The sequence below is a fragment of the Rana temporaria genome, chromosome 1, assembly GCF_905171775.1.
Source record: "Rana temporaria chromosome 1, aRanTem1.1, whole genome shotgun sequence".
Taxonomy (NCBI): domain Eukaryota; kingdom Metazoa; phylum Chordata; class Amphibia; order Anura; family Ranidae; genus Rana; species Rana temporaria.
This window is the reverse complement of record NC_053489.1, coordinates 406316696-406333007: the sequence shown is the minus strand read 5'-3', so window position 1 is coordinate 406333007 and position 16312 is coordinate 406316696.

Genomic DNA, 16312 nt, shown 5'->3' with positions numbered 1-16312 from the left:
TCCCCCCAAGTTTGGCCATTGAGCGTGTGCTGGCCTTTAACTACGCGCTGGGCCATCCACGACATGCCCCGTTGCTCCAAGGGTGGCCGGTGAGCTATACGCTCCAGGGCACACATATGAATGGGCTCTATGTCTGTGTCACAGTGTGCTGGGCCGACAGCCATGCCGTTACTGCGTGGACGTTGGTTCTGTCTGGAATGCCTCCAGCTGGTGGTCGCAGGACGGGTAAGTAGCAGTCCCCTTGCTTTGGCAGGGTGGTGCGGCTGGTGCATTTCTGGGGGTCCGCCCTGCTTTCCTCTCTCCCTTCCTCTCTCCCTTCCTCTCCCTCTTTCCCCTACGTTCTGGGTGAGGGGGTCGGCCGTGAGGTGGGGGGTCCGCCTGGGGGGCTCCATCCAGTGGCTGGGGGCTGTGTCTGCTTGGGGGTGCTGTATTGCTGCCGTGTGTGCGGGGGGGGCCTGCCCGGAGGTCCCGGGTGTTTTCACTGTGTTCACTGTATGTGTGTGTTTTTTACTGTGCATCGTGGCCTCCATTTTGGCGGCGCCGGGCGCCTTTTTTAGAGTTCGTGGCCATTTTCCTAAAGCCCACATGCTCTTTTAGCATGTCGGTGGCCATTTTGGAAGGGGTTTTTGCCTCTAGTTGCTAAAATAACGGCGCGAACGGCTCCAGCACACTTACTGAGGGACGGCACAGCACGGAGCAGCGCTCTGGGGCAGACAGCAGCAGTACAGGCCTGGTCGGGTGGTGGGCCCCCTGTTCTCTGCTGCGGCTGGGAGGGTGGCCTGTGGGTCTTGCCTTGCACTCCAAGGGTGGCAAAAAGGTGGGTCAGCATGGCGTCCGAATCGGATGCTTCTCCCCCAGACATGCCAGAGTTAACCCTTAGTGCCTGTACCTTCTGTGGATGCTATGACGGCAGTCCTAGAGGTGTTTTTTGCCAGGATTGAAGCGGTGCGTGGCCAGAGGGGGGGTAAAAAGCGCCCCCTCCCCCCGCCTTCTTCTGGGGATGCCTCTGACACGGAATCGGGCCCAGCTACTGCTCCCGACCCTGGTTCTGAGGTGTCAGAGGATGCAGGCCTAGTCCACACGGACAGTGAGAATGACTCTGCTTCAGGGTCGGCGCGTGATAGGGCGCTAGTGGCTGCTCTTATCACTGCGGTGCGGGATACTCAGAAAGTTGAGGATTCGGCGGAGACATCAGAGGTGTCGGTCCCTTTTGGGTTCCGCAAGCCGGCCCGCACTGCGAAAGTGTTTCCTTGTGTTCCTTATCTGGAAAAAAATTGTACAAGGAATGGGATCGGACGCGAAAAGTTTTTGCTGTTTCAAAATGCTTTGTGGTCCGTTATCCTTTTGAGGAGGACTTCCTGAAGAAGTAGACCTCTCCTACATCAGTGGACCCCCCTGTGTCCAGACTGAACAAGGCGACCACGTTGCCTGTGGAAGGGGCTCCTGTCTTCTACGGCTCAGTTTCGGAGGTCGGATTCACTGTTCGTGTCGGTGACTGGTTCTAAGAAGGGTCTGGCGGTCTCGTCGGCCACCATTTCTAGGTGGATCAGGCAGTTCGTGCTTCAGGCCTATGCCCTAAAGGGGTGGGCGCTCCCCTTCCCGGTTACTGCACATTCGACCAGGGCAATTGGTGCCTCTTGGGCTTTCCGCCATCAAGCGTCTGTTTTACAGGTGTGTAAGGCAGCGACCTGGTCGTCAGTCCACACCTTCTCAAAGTTTTACAAGGTGGATGTGAGTGCATCTTCTGATGCCTCTTTCGGCCTCAAGGTCTTGCAGGCGGCTGTTTAAGGTTGAAGTTCCTCCGTTGAGGAGCTCTGGTTTGTTTGGGGTGAAGTTGGTTTGCTGTGTTTTCCCACCCCTCGATTTTTTTACACTGCTTGGGGACGTCCCTAAGGTCAATTGCTGCTGTGTCTGTCCATGAACCACCCCCTGGGAGGTACAATACTGTGTGGAGTGTCTAACACTTAACATGCTGTTTTTCTGCCTAGTCAATCTCCTAGAAAGGAGGATAATACCCTAAGGTCAATTGCTGCTGTGTCCATCTATGAACTCAGAGAAATGGATTTTACGGTGAGTACAAAAATCCTATTTTTGCACATACATCTTGAGGCCTTGAATGGTCTGTCTGTAAACTACCTTGAGGGTTAAAACAAACTAAATAAAATCTTTTCAAATTCTATAATTTAGAAAACTGGGGGTGGTCTTTGAGTCACCTCTTCCCGCTCCCCAACCCTCTTTCCCCAGTCCTATAAGGGGGTGATTTCTTGCAAGTTGTGCGGAGGTGGGGCTCCCTCCGTGGGGGATGAGAGAACCATGTGGGGACACTCCGGGATCGTCAAGGCTTGGTGTGCTTTTAGATGAGCAGCAATTTGTTTGGCCATGGAATGCAACTTTCTCGTCGGGAACTAGTAAACACATTCAACTTTATTACAATTAGAATAGAATGACCATGTAAAAATAAATAACAATGTTTTTTTTGACAGTATAATTTAAAAATTATTTTCTTTTTCACATAAAATAAATCTCCCTGAAGAAGACCGTTAACCAAACTTGTCAAAACACGTAGGGAATCATGTGAAATTTCACATAAGTTCCTTGCCTTTACAATTTGAGTTCATGTGTATTTTTCCTATTACTGATGAGTTATGTTTTTTATGTGATGGCCAGAATTTCTTTTTACGACTCCTATGTATCTATGCCTATATACTTTTTTGATATTGTGATACAATAAATACAACATTTTTATAGAAATGAATTGTTACTTGTTTCTAATACAATCTCGCTGCTAAAAAAAACCTTGAGGGATCTTCCATTCAATTCTACAAATCGGGGTGTGCAGCACCAACAACTCATATATATGTGTTATCTATTCTAGGATTGGGTATATGGGATTGCATTATATTATTTTTTATTTATTTTTATGGTTAAACTAGATGGACTTTCTTTATAAAATGTTTCCATACACAACATCTTTACTATAAAATAGTTTTTTCTTTTCATCTTCAACATATATAAACATACATAAATGAGTAACTCAAAACACAATATCTACCAACCCCCCCCCCCCCCCATCCCTGCCCAACCCCACCTCCCTTCCCAAAGACCTCTACCCACTTGTGTCTTGTTTTAACCTGACTAACTACAATATGTAACTATGTAACTTTGTAATTCCCTTCCTTACATGTAGATCTAATGTGCAGTAGCTGTGTTTTTTTTTAAAATGGCCCTGCAACATACCTTATTTTTTTGTATAATCTTTATTTATATAAAACAATTAACATGTCATGTTCAACAGTTGTATCTGAATAAAGTCTTGAATCCAAATGGACATGTATCACATATACATTATATACAATCAAACTAAACAGGAAAAGGAAGGAAATACAATGGTGAATATTTTGCGAAATAACCGAGGGGCTGTCCCCGTTAGGGATTTAGGGAAGCCTCAGTGGAAATAATCACAGTGAACATATTCTGTATGCATATAGAAATGTGTATAAAAGAACCTCCTCGTGATAGCCCAGCCGCTAGCGCTAAGCCAGCGGGTGCTATCAATAAGTTCTCAGTGAATACAGGGTCACCTAGCCAGCGCTAGGTACCGGGGGAAGGGGGGTCTAAATAGCCTCCAACTGACCTCCCTCGGCCCTCCACATAAGCCAGGGGTACCTGAGGCTAATGCTAAATGCTCGAGGGGATAAACAGTGCCACCCTTGAGGGAGGGGGCTTCCCCTCTAGCAATGAGGCACTGGGGCTTTATGTCCATCAATTGCATGATGTGAAATACATAAGCCACAATCCACATAATGGGATGTACACAATTTCTGAAAAGTATAGTAAAGAAAAGAAAGAGGAGATGACGAATCATACCTGGAGTCTTGTGAGAAGCCTTTGTCATGCCCACACTAAGCACCCTGTTCTTGATTGAAATAGGTGACCTATTGGAACTTGGAGAGTTGCTTAGCGGCGAAGAGTGTCTCTCGGCCCCCTAGGTTCCTGGCGGTATGCAGGTTTGAAGGGACGGTTCTGCCAACTCCAACAAAGCTATGTCTAAGCTAGAGGGCACGTGTCCAGGGTCGGAAATGTATTCTATCCAGGGTGTCCGGACACCGTCGAAGCGGTCTCGAGAACCCCTACATGCCGCTGTCCAGTCTTCCGCTTGCTGGATGTCACTCACCCTGCTAATCCACTCCTCCCCGGTAGGAACTCTAGGCTGCTACCAGTAGGTAGGAAGCAAGCGCTGTGCTGCATTCAGTAAATGAGGCAGTGTGCGCTTTTTGTAATAACTGATCGGAATTAGAGGGATATACAGGAGGAAGTGAATCGGGGATAGAGGGACGTCTAGCCCTAGTATATCTTTTATTGGGCCCTTAATATCGTTCCAAAAAGGCTTAATTAAGGGGCATTCCCACCATATGTGGAAAAGTGTGCCCCAGTGTCCACAGCACCACCAGCATAGCTCAGACATGGAGGGTTAAATACGCGCAAAATCTGTTGGCACTCGATACCAGCGGGACATTGTCTTATAATTAATTTCCTGGGTTTTAGAGTCAATAGAGCATGAGTGGGTAAGCTGGTTTAGGTGGGTTAATTGGGTCTAGGTAAGTTCACGCCCCAGATCTCTTTCCCAAACCTGAATATATGTAGACTTAGATTCGTGTGTGGAGGAGTCCAGTAGTCGGTAAAATTCAGATACCATATGAGGTATCAGGTCTTCATCTACAAAAAGGCGTGAGGGAGAAAAGATTCCTGATTGAGTCGCCAGGTATCTCGAAAAAGTTCTCTATATCTCCAAAAGTTCATTTGTGAACCCTTATATCTAGCCTGCAGGGTGTCACAATTTAAGAGCTTACCATCCTTCTTGAGCTTACCGCAACTGGCATTGCCATTGTCTACCCAGGTCCAAAAGAAGGCCATTTGCTCACCAGGAGGAAACCACAGGAACCCACCCAATGGAGCCAACAGGGACACAGGGGGGCCCCCTTTCAGAATTGGGTTAATCCTATCCCAGACTGAAAGAGCGTGGGCCATCAATGGGGAGGTTGCATAGGATAAATTACTGCCCGCCAAGCACTTTTCCAGGGAGACCCACAGCTTGGAATCAGTATGAAAATGTCAGTTGAGGATCCTTTTTATGATATTTACCCATCCTAGCCATGTGAAAGAAGTCTGCGTTTATTGTGAAAGGTCTCATTTAACCGCATTGAGTAACGGGGGAAAGTTGGCAGCATATAGAGTGTCAAAGCGGTCCGTGAGCTGTATGCCTAAATATCTAAGGGAAGACTTAGCCCAGGTGAAAGGGAAGGCAGTCTGAAGGCTATTTGTTAAATAGGGAGTCAATTGGATAGGTAGGATTTCTGACTGTGTAATTAATCTTAAAGTTGGAAAGCTATCCAAAATGTTTGAGTTCCTTCATCAGGTTGGCAACAAAATCAGGGGGTCCAAGAGGTGAAATAACACATCACCAGCATAAGCGACAGCTTATGTTCAGTATTGCCAACCTGCAGGCCCTTAATGTCCTTGCTTGCTCGTACCACGCCTAGAAGTGGCTCCAGCACCAATGCGAAAAGGAGGGGTGAAAGGGGTCACTCCTGTCTCATGCTGTTCCTGACCGGGAATCAGGGGGAGAAAATGTAATTCACCTTAACCTGTGCACAGGGAGTAGAATATAAGGTCATGATTGATGTCAATATACGTGGTCCCAGCTCCAGGGTCTCTAGAACCACTTTCAGATAGGACTAATCAACACGGAGGAAAGCTTTTTCAGCGTCTGTCGATAATATTATATAGGGTCGAGGATCGTGGCAGGTACGGGCCTGGTGAATAAGTTGGATTGCTCTAAGAGAGTTATCCCTAGCTTTCCCACCTGTGATAAAATGGGTTGGTGTCAGAAACCATGAATCAGACCAAGACCGAAGCACAGTTAAATCACACAAATTTAATAATAAACATAAATAGAACAAACATAGTCAAAACATAGCCAAAGTTTGGTAACGGAACGGACAGTCAGACAAGCCAGAAAGTCAGGAAGCCAGGGATCAGCGTAGTGGAAAATCAAGCAGGATCTGGAGCCAGAAGGAATGTCAGCCAAGCAAGTCTTTAACAGAAACGCAGGAGATAGTCTCTGTGATGTTGACCAAGGCGAAGGCAGAGATCATCTGTGCTGGGCGGCTTAAGTAGGCAGGACTGACGAGCAGGACATCATCAACAGGTGAGTCACTGTAGAGAGATTGGAGCTGGCAATTAGCTGACAGCTGAACAGCCAGCTCAGAGAAGGAGGGGCTGAGCCCAGCCCTGACAGTACCCCCTCCTCAACAATCCCTCCCCTTGAAGGACCACCAGGCTTGATGGGAAAACATCTATGGAAATCACAGAGGAGGACATGGGCATGTACATCAGAGGATGAGACTCAAGAGCATTCCTCCGGTCTGTACCCTTTTCAATGCACCAGGTATAGTATGTGCCCACGGAACCTACAGGAGTCAACAATGGACTGTGCTTCATACTCCTCATGGTTCTAAACCTGTATAGGGTGAGAATGTGGCACAGAGGTGGTAAATCGGTTGAAGACCAAACAGAAGTAAGGTCTAACACGTAAGCCACTAGATTAATCCTGCAAAGAATATGGAAAGGCCCAATAAACCGAGGCCGCTACTGGGAGAAGAAGAGGAGAAAAGAGAAGGGGACAGGGAGAAAAAGAACAAACATGTAAAGTTAGCAGTAAAAACATAACAGACATAACAGTATGGCAAAAACCATAGTAACATTCTGAACATCTGTGGGTCACGTTCGGGGCCCCGCCCTCTAGGGTGAAAGATCTCAAGCCCTGACCCAGGGTCCCAATAGGGATCAGTACTCAATAAAGGGTGGCCTACGTGGGGAAGGTGTGCCAACATGGGGGGGTAAGGAATCTCCATCTCCCTCCACCGCATCTATCGAGGTGCCATAGGTGAAGAAGGGGGAGGAATCTATCTCAATACTCACTGCCCGCAGGCTGTGGTTCAAACTAGGCAAGATAAGATTAGTGTATTCGGAGCTCAAACATATACAGCATCAGCAAGAAACGACCGAAAACAAAAAAACTGTATCAGGGTGGGTCTGCACGCTTTGTGGGTAACCCAAGACTCCACCGGAGGGTGTCTGAGCAATATGTGAAATCATTCAAGAACCAGCCTGGGTGGCACAGGGGGGTCAAAAGCACAACAGCAGGGACACCCCCCGACAAAAACGGTTCAATCATGAAGACTCGCCGTGTAAGTCTCTGGAGGTAGCTGGGCCTGACAAGGAACCAGATGGGGGACGTTGTCGATCCCTTTTACGCTGTACCCTGTCAGCAAAGCATTCCAGTTCCTCCCTGGTAGGGAGTGACCAGATATGGCCCTTATTGTCTTCATCCCCCAGTGGGACTAGGGCATCAGAGCCGCTGTCTGGGGATACCATGGAGCCAGGGGAGATGGGGGGACAGATTCATTCACCGACCCTGGGGAGGGAATCAGGGAAGCTGCAGGCTGATGGAGCTGGGCGGCAGCGCATTGGGAGGCTTTTGCGGCCTTTTGGGCTTTCCTGGTCGGTGCCATCTTGGAAGCCTCGCAGGTCCTGGGGAAGAACGAGTCCAGCTGCCCCTGTCACGTGTGGTCAGTTCTCGGTTGCTGAGATTCCTCTTGGACATGGTAGGAGCTGGCTGGAGTAAAAATCCCCTTGTAGCAGTAATTAAGTGCGGCAATGGTACTGAGCTGAGGAGACACATCCTCACTCCTCCATAGCCAGGACACGTCCCCGCAAAATACCTTATTTACAGCGCTCACGTGACCTGCTGGCTCTCTTCTCCTCTCTCCCGGCTGATGTCAGCGGGGAAACACGGCCCTCCTGCTGTAGTGCTCGGATCAAAAAGGGAGAGAGCCGGCAGGTCATGTGAGTGCCCCGCTGTGCTGTAAGTATGGTATTTCACTAAGTAATTTTAAAAAACACAGCTACTGCACATTAGATCTACATGTCAGGAATGGTATTACATAACTTTTCATAGATGACATAAAAACTACTTTAAGCCTTTTACACGATGAGAAAATCATACAAAAAATAACGCTTTCAAAGCAATTATACGATAATCGATCAGATTATCGTATAATTGCTTTGAAAGCGTTATTTTTTGTATGATTTTCTCATCGTGTAAAAGTACTAGTACACAGCTTTCATCTGAAATTATCTGATGGGACAAACAAGATTTTTTTTGCTACGATTTTCGTTTTAATTCAGTACAGTTTTAGTCTGACAATACAATACAAATACATCACATGACTTCAGAATTTTTATACTTTTAGTAACCTATTCGTTTTTGATATGGAGACTAGCATGCAAAAACAAAAAACGGATCATTCGTCCGATAATCTCATTTTGTGTACTAGGCTTTACTCTGTCCGGCGGTGGCAAATAATACCAAAACAATGCTTTCCTGTACAGGGAGTTTTCACAGGTATTGTGTTCTCAACGGAATACTTTACTGAGATCAATACAATGGGTGCTATTGCTCCTGGAAAAAATTTGTAAAGAGTTTCATACATATATATATATCTCAAACAAAACTGTAAGCAGCGATGTAAGGTCAGGCGTAGAACAGATGTGCATGTGGAGAAGAAAATTACTGTAATTACCAGTGTAAAGGTACAAAAGCATGTAGGAATGCGTAGAAACTATTTTGTAACCAGAAATGAATATGGCGATATGGAACAAGAAAATGTAGAAAGATACCACGTTGAGATCCATAGTATTATGTTATACTAGCTAGGAGGAAAAAAATATGCCAATCATAAATGTAGAGAAAGAAAAATGTGTGTAAAACAAGCGAATGAATGGATGCTGGAAATTAACTGACGTGTTGCAGTTTTGACGAGAGTAAGTATAGTATATGTAATTTACAGTATAAATAAACCCATCAAAGGGTAACTAAACAAAATCCCTAATATGAAAACATTTCTAGGAGGTAGTGTTTTTTGGCAGAAGAAACATGCAAAAAAAAGAATCCTTTCCTATCCTTCGCAATTTCTTTAAACTTCTGTGTACACAATAAAGTGTTTGTAACCTTGGGGCTGCATTACACTGCCAGCCCCGCTCTTGTATACAGCTATAACATGCAGAGTATGTGTTTGTGGACAAAGCTTCTATATACCTTTTTTTGCAGATATCTTCAGGCCGGTCACGTGACTCCCGAGCACTTTTACTCAGATCCAGGGCTACAGTGGTAGGGGCTGTGATCTCCCACTGACATCAGCCGGGAGGTCTCATGACCGCTGTGCTGGCTGCTTGGCCCCTCCTGCTGTAGCCCTTAGATGGGGGTAGAGAGCAGCCGAAGGCCAGCTTGAAGATATCTGCAAAAAAGGTATATAGAAGCTTTGTTTTCCACAAACCCTTACACTGCGTGTTTTAGCTGGATACAAAAGAGGGTCTGGCAGTACATTTTTTTAATGTTTAAATTACTACTAATAGTGGCAGAAGGGGAGGGGCAGCTCTTACACACACACACACACAGAGCTGACAGGGAGGGAGAGGGAGAGACAGAGAGCAGAGCTGCGTATGAGGGAGGCACAAACAGACCAGTGTCAGGGCTCAGCAGCCATAATAAACCGTAGTCAGTTTACAGAGGGGAGGGCAGAACCAGGCAGGATCAGCCAGGTATTTCAGGTGATACGAGAGGCCAAATTACACAGCACAAGCACTGTGCTGTATAACTTGCTTTAACCCCTTGCCGACCGCGCCACGCACATATACGTCTACAGAAAGGCACGGCTGCGCAAAACAACATATTATCCCCTCCCAGCAGACATAAGTTTTACCGTACTTACAAGCCTATTTAACCAAAACATTTATTTTAATTTCAATATTTGTAAATCTGCAGCTTTCGTTAAAACAATACCTGATGATCCTGTAATGAGGGTCATTTTTTAGACAATTCCAGATACAGGGGTGACAACACACTGTCTGCTTAAGCCTCTCAATTGTGTTTCTTGGACTTCTGAAAAACACAAGTGGTTGTTTCAACACAGGTTACACAGGCATTGTCTACTGTTGTCACCATTAAAAACGTACTCTGAGAAATCCCATGCTGTCTTCACTAGAGTACGGGTATGTAGACAATAAATAACTGGAAGGAGGCCCCACGAGATCAGCAGCACTCTGTGAAATGTCACAGAGGATGAAAATGAAAGATGATTAGCTGTAAAGGTGTTTCAGGAGATCACCTGCACTGAGATGCAACAACAAATGAAAAAAAGAAAAAATGAAATTAGGTACTGTATCAACAAGGTTGAGTCTGAACACTTTCATCCCCTTCCAGTTTGAGCTATTTTTCAGCTTTCAACACTGTCATACTTTGAATGACAATAAGGCCTCGTACACACGATCGGTTAACCAGAGGACAACGGTCTGATGGACCGTTTTTATCGGTCAAAACCGATTGTGTGTGGGCCACATAGGTTATTTAACCATCGGTTAAAAAAAAGCCAACTTGCTTTAAATTTTAACCGATAGATTCCTAACCGATAGGTCCAAACCGATCGTTCGTAGGCACGAACCATCTGTTAAAAATCCACGCATGCTCAGACTAAATTAGGGGATGGGAGCGCTCATTCTTGTAAAACTCGCGTTCGTTTTGGAGATGGCCCATTCTACATTTTTAAAACTAGTGCCTCGTTTATTGCAGCGCATTTTTTTCTTCGTTCTATTGCTAGAATAAACACGTTGTTTTGCTGATACTATTTAGACATTTAGAGTTCTCCCATACTGACTTCTTTTATTTTTTGCTTGTGACCTAATTTTTTTGGGTTTTGGTCTTTCTAAAACCAGATCTCCCAAATAATTTTTTGTACTCCACATAATGTTTTTTTTTTTGGGAGAATTTTTTTTTCTCAAGTTCTCACAACAATGGGCTAGATTCAAGTAGCATTTCAAATCTGCGCTGGCGTATCTTTACGCCGATTCTCCAAGGCAGATACGTCGAAAAAATAGGCTTCCTCCGCCGACGTAACTTGAATGCGGTGGTGTATAATTGTGTGCATTTTTACGCTGGCCGCTAGGGGCGCTTCCATTGTTTTCTGCGTAGAGTATGCAAATTACCTAGTTACGCCGATTCACAAACGTACGTGACAATGTTTTTTTTTCACCCCCCACTCAAGGAGGTTGTGTCCTTTGTTAATTACACATTGTATTTCGGAAATGTTTGATGGCTATTCACCAGAAAAACACAATAGACAAGTATTTAACTAAAATGAAATCTCCATTTATTCTGGATAAAAAAAATAGCAACATGAAGGGCAACAATTGCACAATCAGCCAAATATATGCAGACCTTGGACACCAAAGGCACATTCCACCATGATCAACAACAAAATCAATAACATCAGGAGTCCCTCTAATTTGGGTCACAATGTGCTCCCCAAATTCCAGAAATCAGAAGCAGCAGCAGATGTCATACATGACCCCAAGCTGTGGTACTACAACAACCTCAGTTTTATGCCAAATCGGCTTTAAGCCAGGGAATCACTTTCTGGTCTTCCTTACAGCCTTCCCTCCACGGCCCCTTGCAGGTGGTGAAAATGTGGCAGCAGGAGGAGGAGACTGGGCCGGGCCGCGTTGTTGCTGCTCCATTTCTTGCAGTTCGTGTGAAATGTATGAGCCAAAGCTCTCAACAGGGTTAAGGGGGGCCCTCATGATTTCTGCTGCCTCCTTAATGACCCGCAGTGACTCCTCCTCCAGCTGGGTCATGCGCCTTGTTTTTTTTGGTGGGCGCATCTAGAGGGGAGGCACCTGTGATACAGTGCTGCCACTGGGCCTGGGCACCTGCTGACTGCCACTCGGCCCAGCCTCCTCCTGGCTGCCACTCACCCCTTCCTCCTCCTGGCTGACACATTCCGGAGCCTCCTCCTCCTCTTGGCTGATCTCTTCCTATGTCTAAAAAAGTAACATGTTTTTTTTTTGGCTTCATCAAGCGCACACATTTCATAGCACATGACTGTTGCATTTTTTTTTTGGTAAATTGAACAGACTCTCATTCTGACCCCTGCAGTTGGCATCCCTGTCACTATATTTTCTGCCCACAACTTTTGTTTGGGTTTTCAAGCTTTCATTTTGGTTCAAAAAACATCTCGTTAACCAAAAAATGTTTTGAGGCCAAGAAATATGTTGTAAACTACTATACCTGACTGAAGATGTACAAATCTGGCTTCTCAATCTCAGCCAGCTCTGTGACACCCTCTGCAGGGGTGGGGGGAACAGTGGAAGGAACGCTGGAGGGAGTGGTGGAGGGAAGGGTGGAAGGAAGACTGGAAGGTGATTATCTGTCCTCGATCTGATCGTCCAGAAAACGGAAGTGTTTATAGTACCACAGCTTGGGCTCCTGTACTTCATCTGCTGCTGCTCCTGATCTCCGAGAAGCACGGACCTGTATCAAAAGCTTCTTGTAAGCATTCCTCATGTTATTGATTTTATTGCTTATCATGGTGGAAGTTAGCTCTTGTATCCAGGTCTGCGTATAAGTGATCAATTGGTCAATTGTTGCCCTTCGAACATTCTTGTTAGAATAGGATGGATTTCTGATTTCCCACTGGTTTTTATAAGTTCAATATTTGTCGATGAATCGCATCATATGCTCGGGGTAAAAAATCCTCTGCCAGGGCCCGTTGTCGCTCATCCACTTTTTGCAGCTGGTCAGCAAGGTAGGCGCTGAAGCCCTCAACAGGGTTAAGGGGGCCCTCATGATGGAAGCTGCCTCCCTATTGACCTGCAGAGACTCTTCCTCCAATTGGGACATGCGCCTCTGTCTTTTTTGGGGTTTGTTTACAACAAAATATGGTTTGGCATAGCAATGGCCCCCCTAACAGTGAAGTACTCCACATATAGATCACGGGCATCTCGAGCAGTTTGGGGGGCCAATCCAGTACGGCCAGTGTCCAGGCCAGTCAGGTTATGAGATGATTGTCTGGCCTCAGGCCAAATGTTTGAAAGGTAGGTCACTGAATGCCTACCCAAAAAAATATGAAAATGCAGCAGGAAAAATAACAGTGTTCAGTTTATAGCCCGCCATGTGGATGGCTGTCTGGAACAGGCGGAATAGTCTGGCCATTATCCCAAAGGCATTCTCGACAACCCTCCGGGCTCTGGCCAGCTGGTAATTCAAAACCCTCCTCTCCGGGGTGAGAGTCCTCTGGAGAAACGGCATCATGAGGTGTGGTCCTAGCCCGAAAGCTATATTAATTCCATTCAAGCTTGTGTCATAACTTGCTTCTGAGCATGCGCGGGTTTAAAAACATTGTTTTACCCACACACTATCATTTTAAATGACACAAAAAACTACATTTTGAAAAACGACAAAAAATTGAACCATGTTCGAATTTATTTTTTTGTCGTTTTTCAGAAGACATAAAACAACGTTTTCCACATAAACAGTCATTTTAAATTACGTTTTTAAAAATGTCGTTTTTTTTCATCACAAAAAACGACCGTGTGTACGCGGCATAAGACTAAAACTAAATTTAAATTTGCTGCCAAAATTAACACTGGTCCTGATGTACTGACAGCCTATCTCATTTATTGAGGTCCTAAATTGCCAGGACAGTACAAATATCCCCCAAATGACAGTCCAATGTATTTAGTAAGAGGCATGGCAAGTTGTAATTTTTTATCACAATTTTGGGGAAAATCATTTCTGCAGCCATTGAGAAATACTGTTATAAATACTATTGCACTCTTCCAACTCTGGACTCCCCAAGCCAGCAAAGCCTAGTGCAACGCTGTGTTTTAAAGTGGTTGTAAACCGCTGCACTTTTTTTTTTCTTACCTGCAAGTCTGTATGCAACGCATACTAGCACATTATGTGAAACTTACCTCAAAAGAATGCCTTCCAGCGATGCAATGCCATTGCTGGAGACAGCATCCATCGTCACCTGGTCTTCCTTCTAGGTCCGCAGACTACAGCTCTATGACTGTCCGAAGCCGCAATGTCAGTCTGCCGGTCGCGGCACAGGGCTCTGAAGAAATGTCTGTTCCTTCAGAGCGCATGCGCCAATGATTTCACTGGCGACATGTACAGTAAATATCTCCTAAATGGTGCATAAGTCTTACCTATAGGTAAAACTTAAAGATGGAATTTTACTTCCTCTTTAAATATGCAGTTTTTTATAAAGCAGATGTATGGCCAAGGTACAGCTTTTTAAATGCCTCCCTAAATGTCAGTCAGTTAGGATTTAAATTGACGCTAAAGCACATATCAAATGACCAAGGATAAAATGCAAAAGATACACTAAATGAGGTATGAATATGCCTTTTGCAAATATATTACACTTGGTTGGTTGCAGGTGTTAATCATTTGGACCCACCCCAAGTGCTGGCTATGCAGGTCGACTGTACAATTACTAGTGCTCCCACTAGCACTGCCATCTTGAATTTGGGTCAGTTCATAGCTCCCAACTGTCCCTAATTTTGAGAAACTGTCCTTGATTTAAAACAAAGTCCCTCTATCCCTCTTTTTTCCTCATTTGTCCCTCATTTTGGTCTGATCTACAGTATACAGTTGTATGTAATATGCACTCTTTATCTTACAAAAGGTGCTTCCTAGTGCTAAACCTTTCATGCAAATTCGAAATGACTGCATTTGTAACTTTCAAACACCAATATAAAGGAATAGTGGTAGTAAAAAAAAAAGCACTTGTACGTTTTGACTAATACATTTTTTGCATAATAGAGATTTCTTTTGGTGGTATTTGATCACTTCTGCGGTTTTAATTTTTTGCGCTATAAACAAAAATAGACCGATTTTGAAAAAAAAATCTATATTTTTTACTTTTTGCTATAATAAATATCCCCCAAAAATATATAAAAACAAAAAAAATTCCTCAGTTTAGGCCGATACGTATTCTTCTACATATTTTTGGTAAAAAAAAAAAAATCGCAATAAGGTGATTAGCAACTTACACAGCTAGCTGTATGACACTACTACAGTGATCGTCACAGTTTTCTGGTTTGTGCACCATAGGGGGTAGCCTCATTGGCACCGCTGGCATTCAGAAAATGACTTGTGTAGCACAAGTCATTTTCTCCGTAGGAGCTGCTGGTTAGTTTTTGGGTCTGCACGGTAACCTCGTTCCTCATTTGTCTAGGGGTTGAGAGTCTGTAAAAAGTTCAATGTCCACAAGTTATAGATCTTTTTCTTTCACTTTAGTTTCAACCAACTTGCAGAAGTAGAGGGATGAAGGATCAGGAGAAGGTTCAGGCGCACAAGACAGATCGTTGGGAAATTACTAAACTTCAAAGTCACACTCACCACTTTGTCTCGAGTGGGTATTGCTCACCCGGATAGGCCCCTCTCACCTGGCCTAGAAGCCGGGATGATGCACGGACAAGAATAATCTCAGTCTCTGCCACAGACTGATTGCAAGTTCAGATGAGGGATTCCGGAATCCTCTGCCACAGGATTTGGTGCCCGGTGATCCAGCCTTACAGTTCTAGAGCCTTTAAGCCAACCCGGCACACTGTAAGGTATTGTAGGCTACGGTGCATCCTTCAATAAGTTACCAGGCCTCTCCCAAAGTACCAGCCTTCTGCTCTGTCCTTTTCGGGACAGGTCCTCCCCTGGCTTCCTCCATTGAGTGGCTTCCTACCGCAGGGCAGACATCTCAGGATCACCTCCAAAGCGTAGGCCACAGTCAGGATAACTGGGCCTACCAGGCAGAAATGCAGCCTCGGGCCAGCATGACCCAGAGGCTAAATAATCACACGACACATACCTCACGCCAGGAGGGCCACGAAGCGAAAAAAGGCCCTGTAAAATTGCGTCTCCCTCTTAAGTATCCCTCCCCAGCATGCCCAACTGGGAAACCACTCCCACTAGGCTGTTCTGGAGGAAAGACACCCAATACGCCATGGCTTGCCTTAGTTCCAACATTGGCCTGTGGTGGTATCACCACTTACAGGCAAACAAAGGTAAATCCCTTCAGCACAGCCATAGCCGTAACAGAGGCTGTTTTAGCCTTAATTAACAAAAATCTGAGCCAAACTATTGGCTCAGACACCCTCTAAATTTGACATAGCGCCTGATCATCAGTAGCAGGGCACTACACTTGTATTTTTTTAATGAATACAAGGTGTTCTCTGATGACACCACTGCTCCATCTCTAAAGCCGTGTACACACGTTCGGTTCGTCCGATGAAAACAGACCCATGGACTGTTTTCATCGAACAAACCGATCGTGTGTGGACCCCATCGTTTTTTTTCCCCATCGGTGAAAAAAAATAGAACATGTTTTAAATTTTCCTATGGATAAAAAACGAT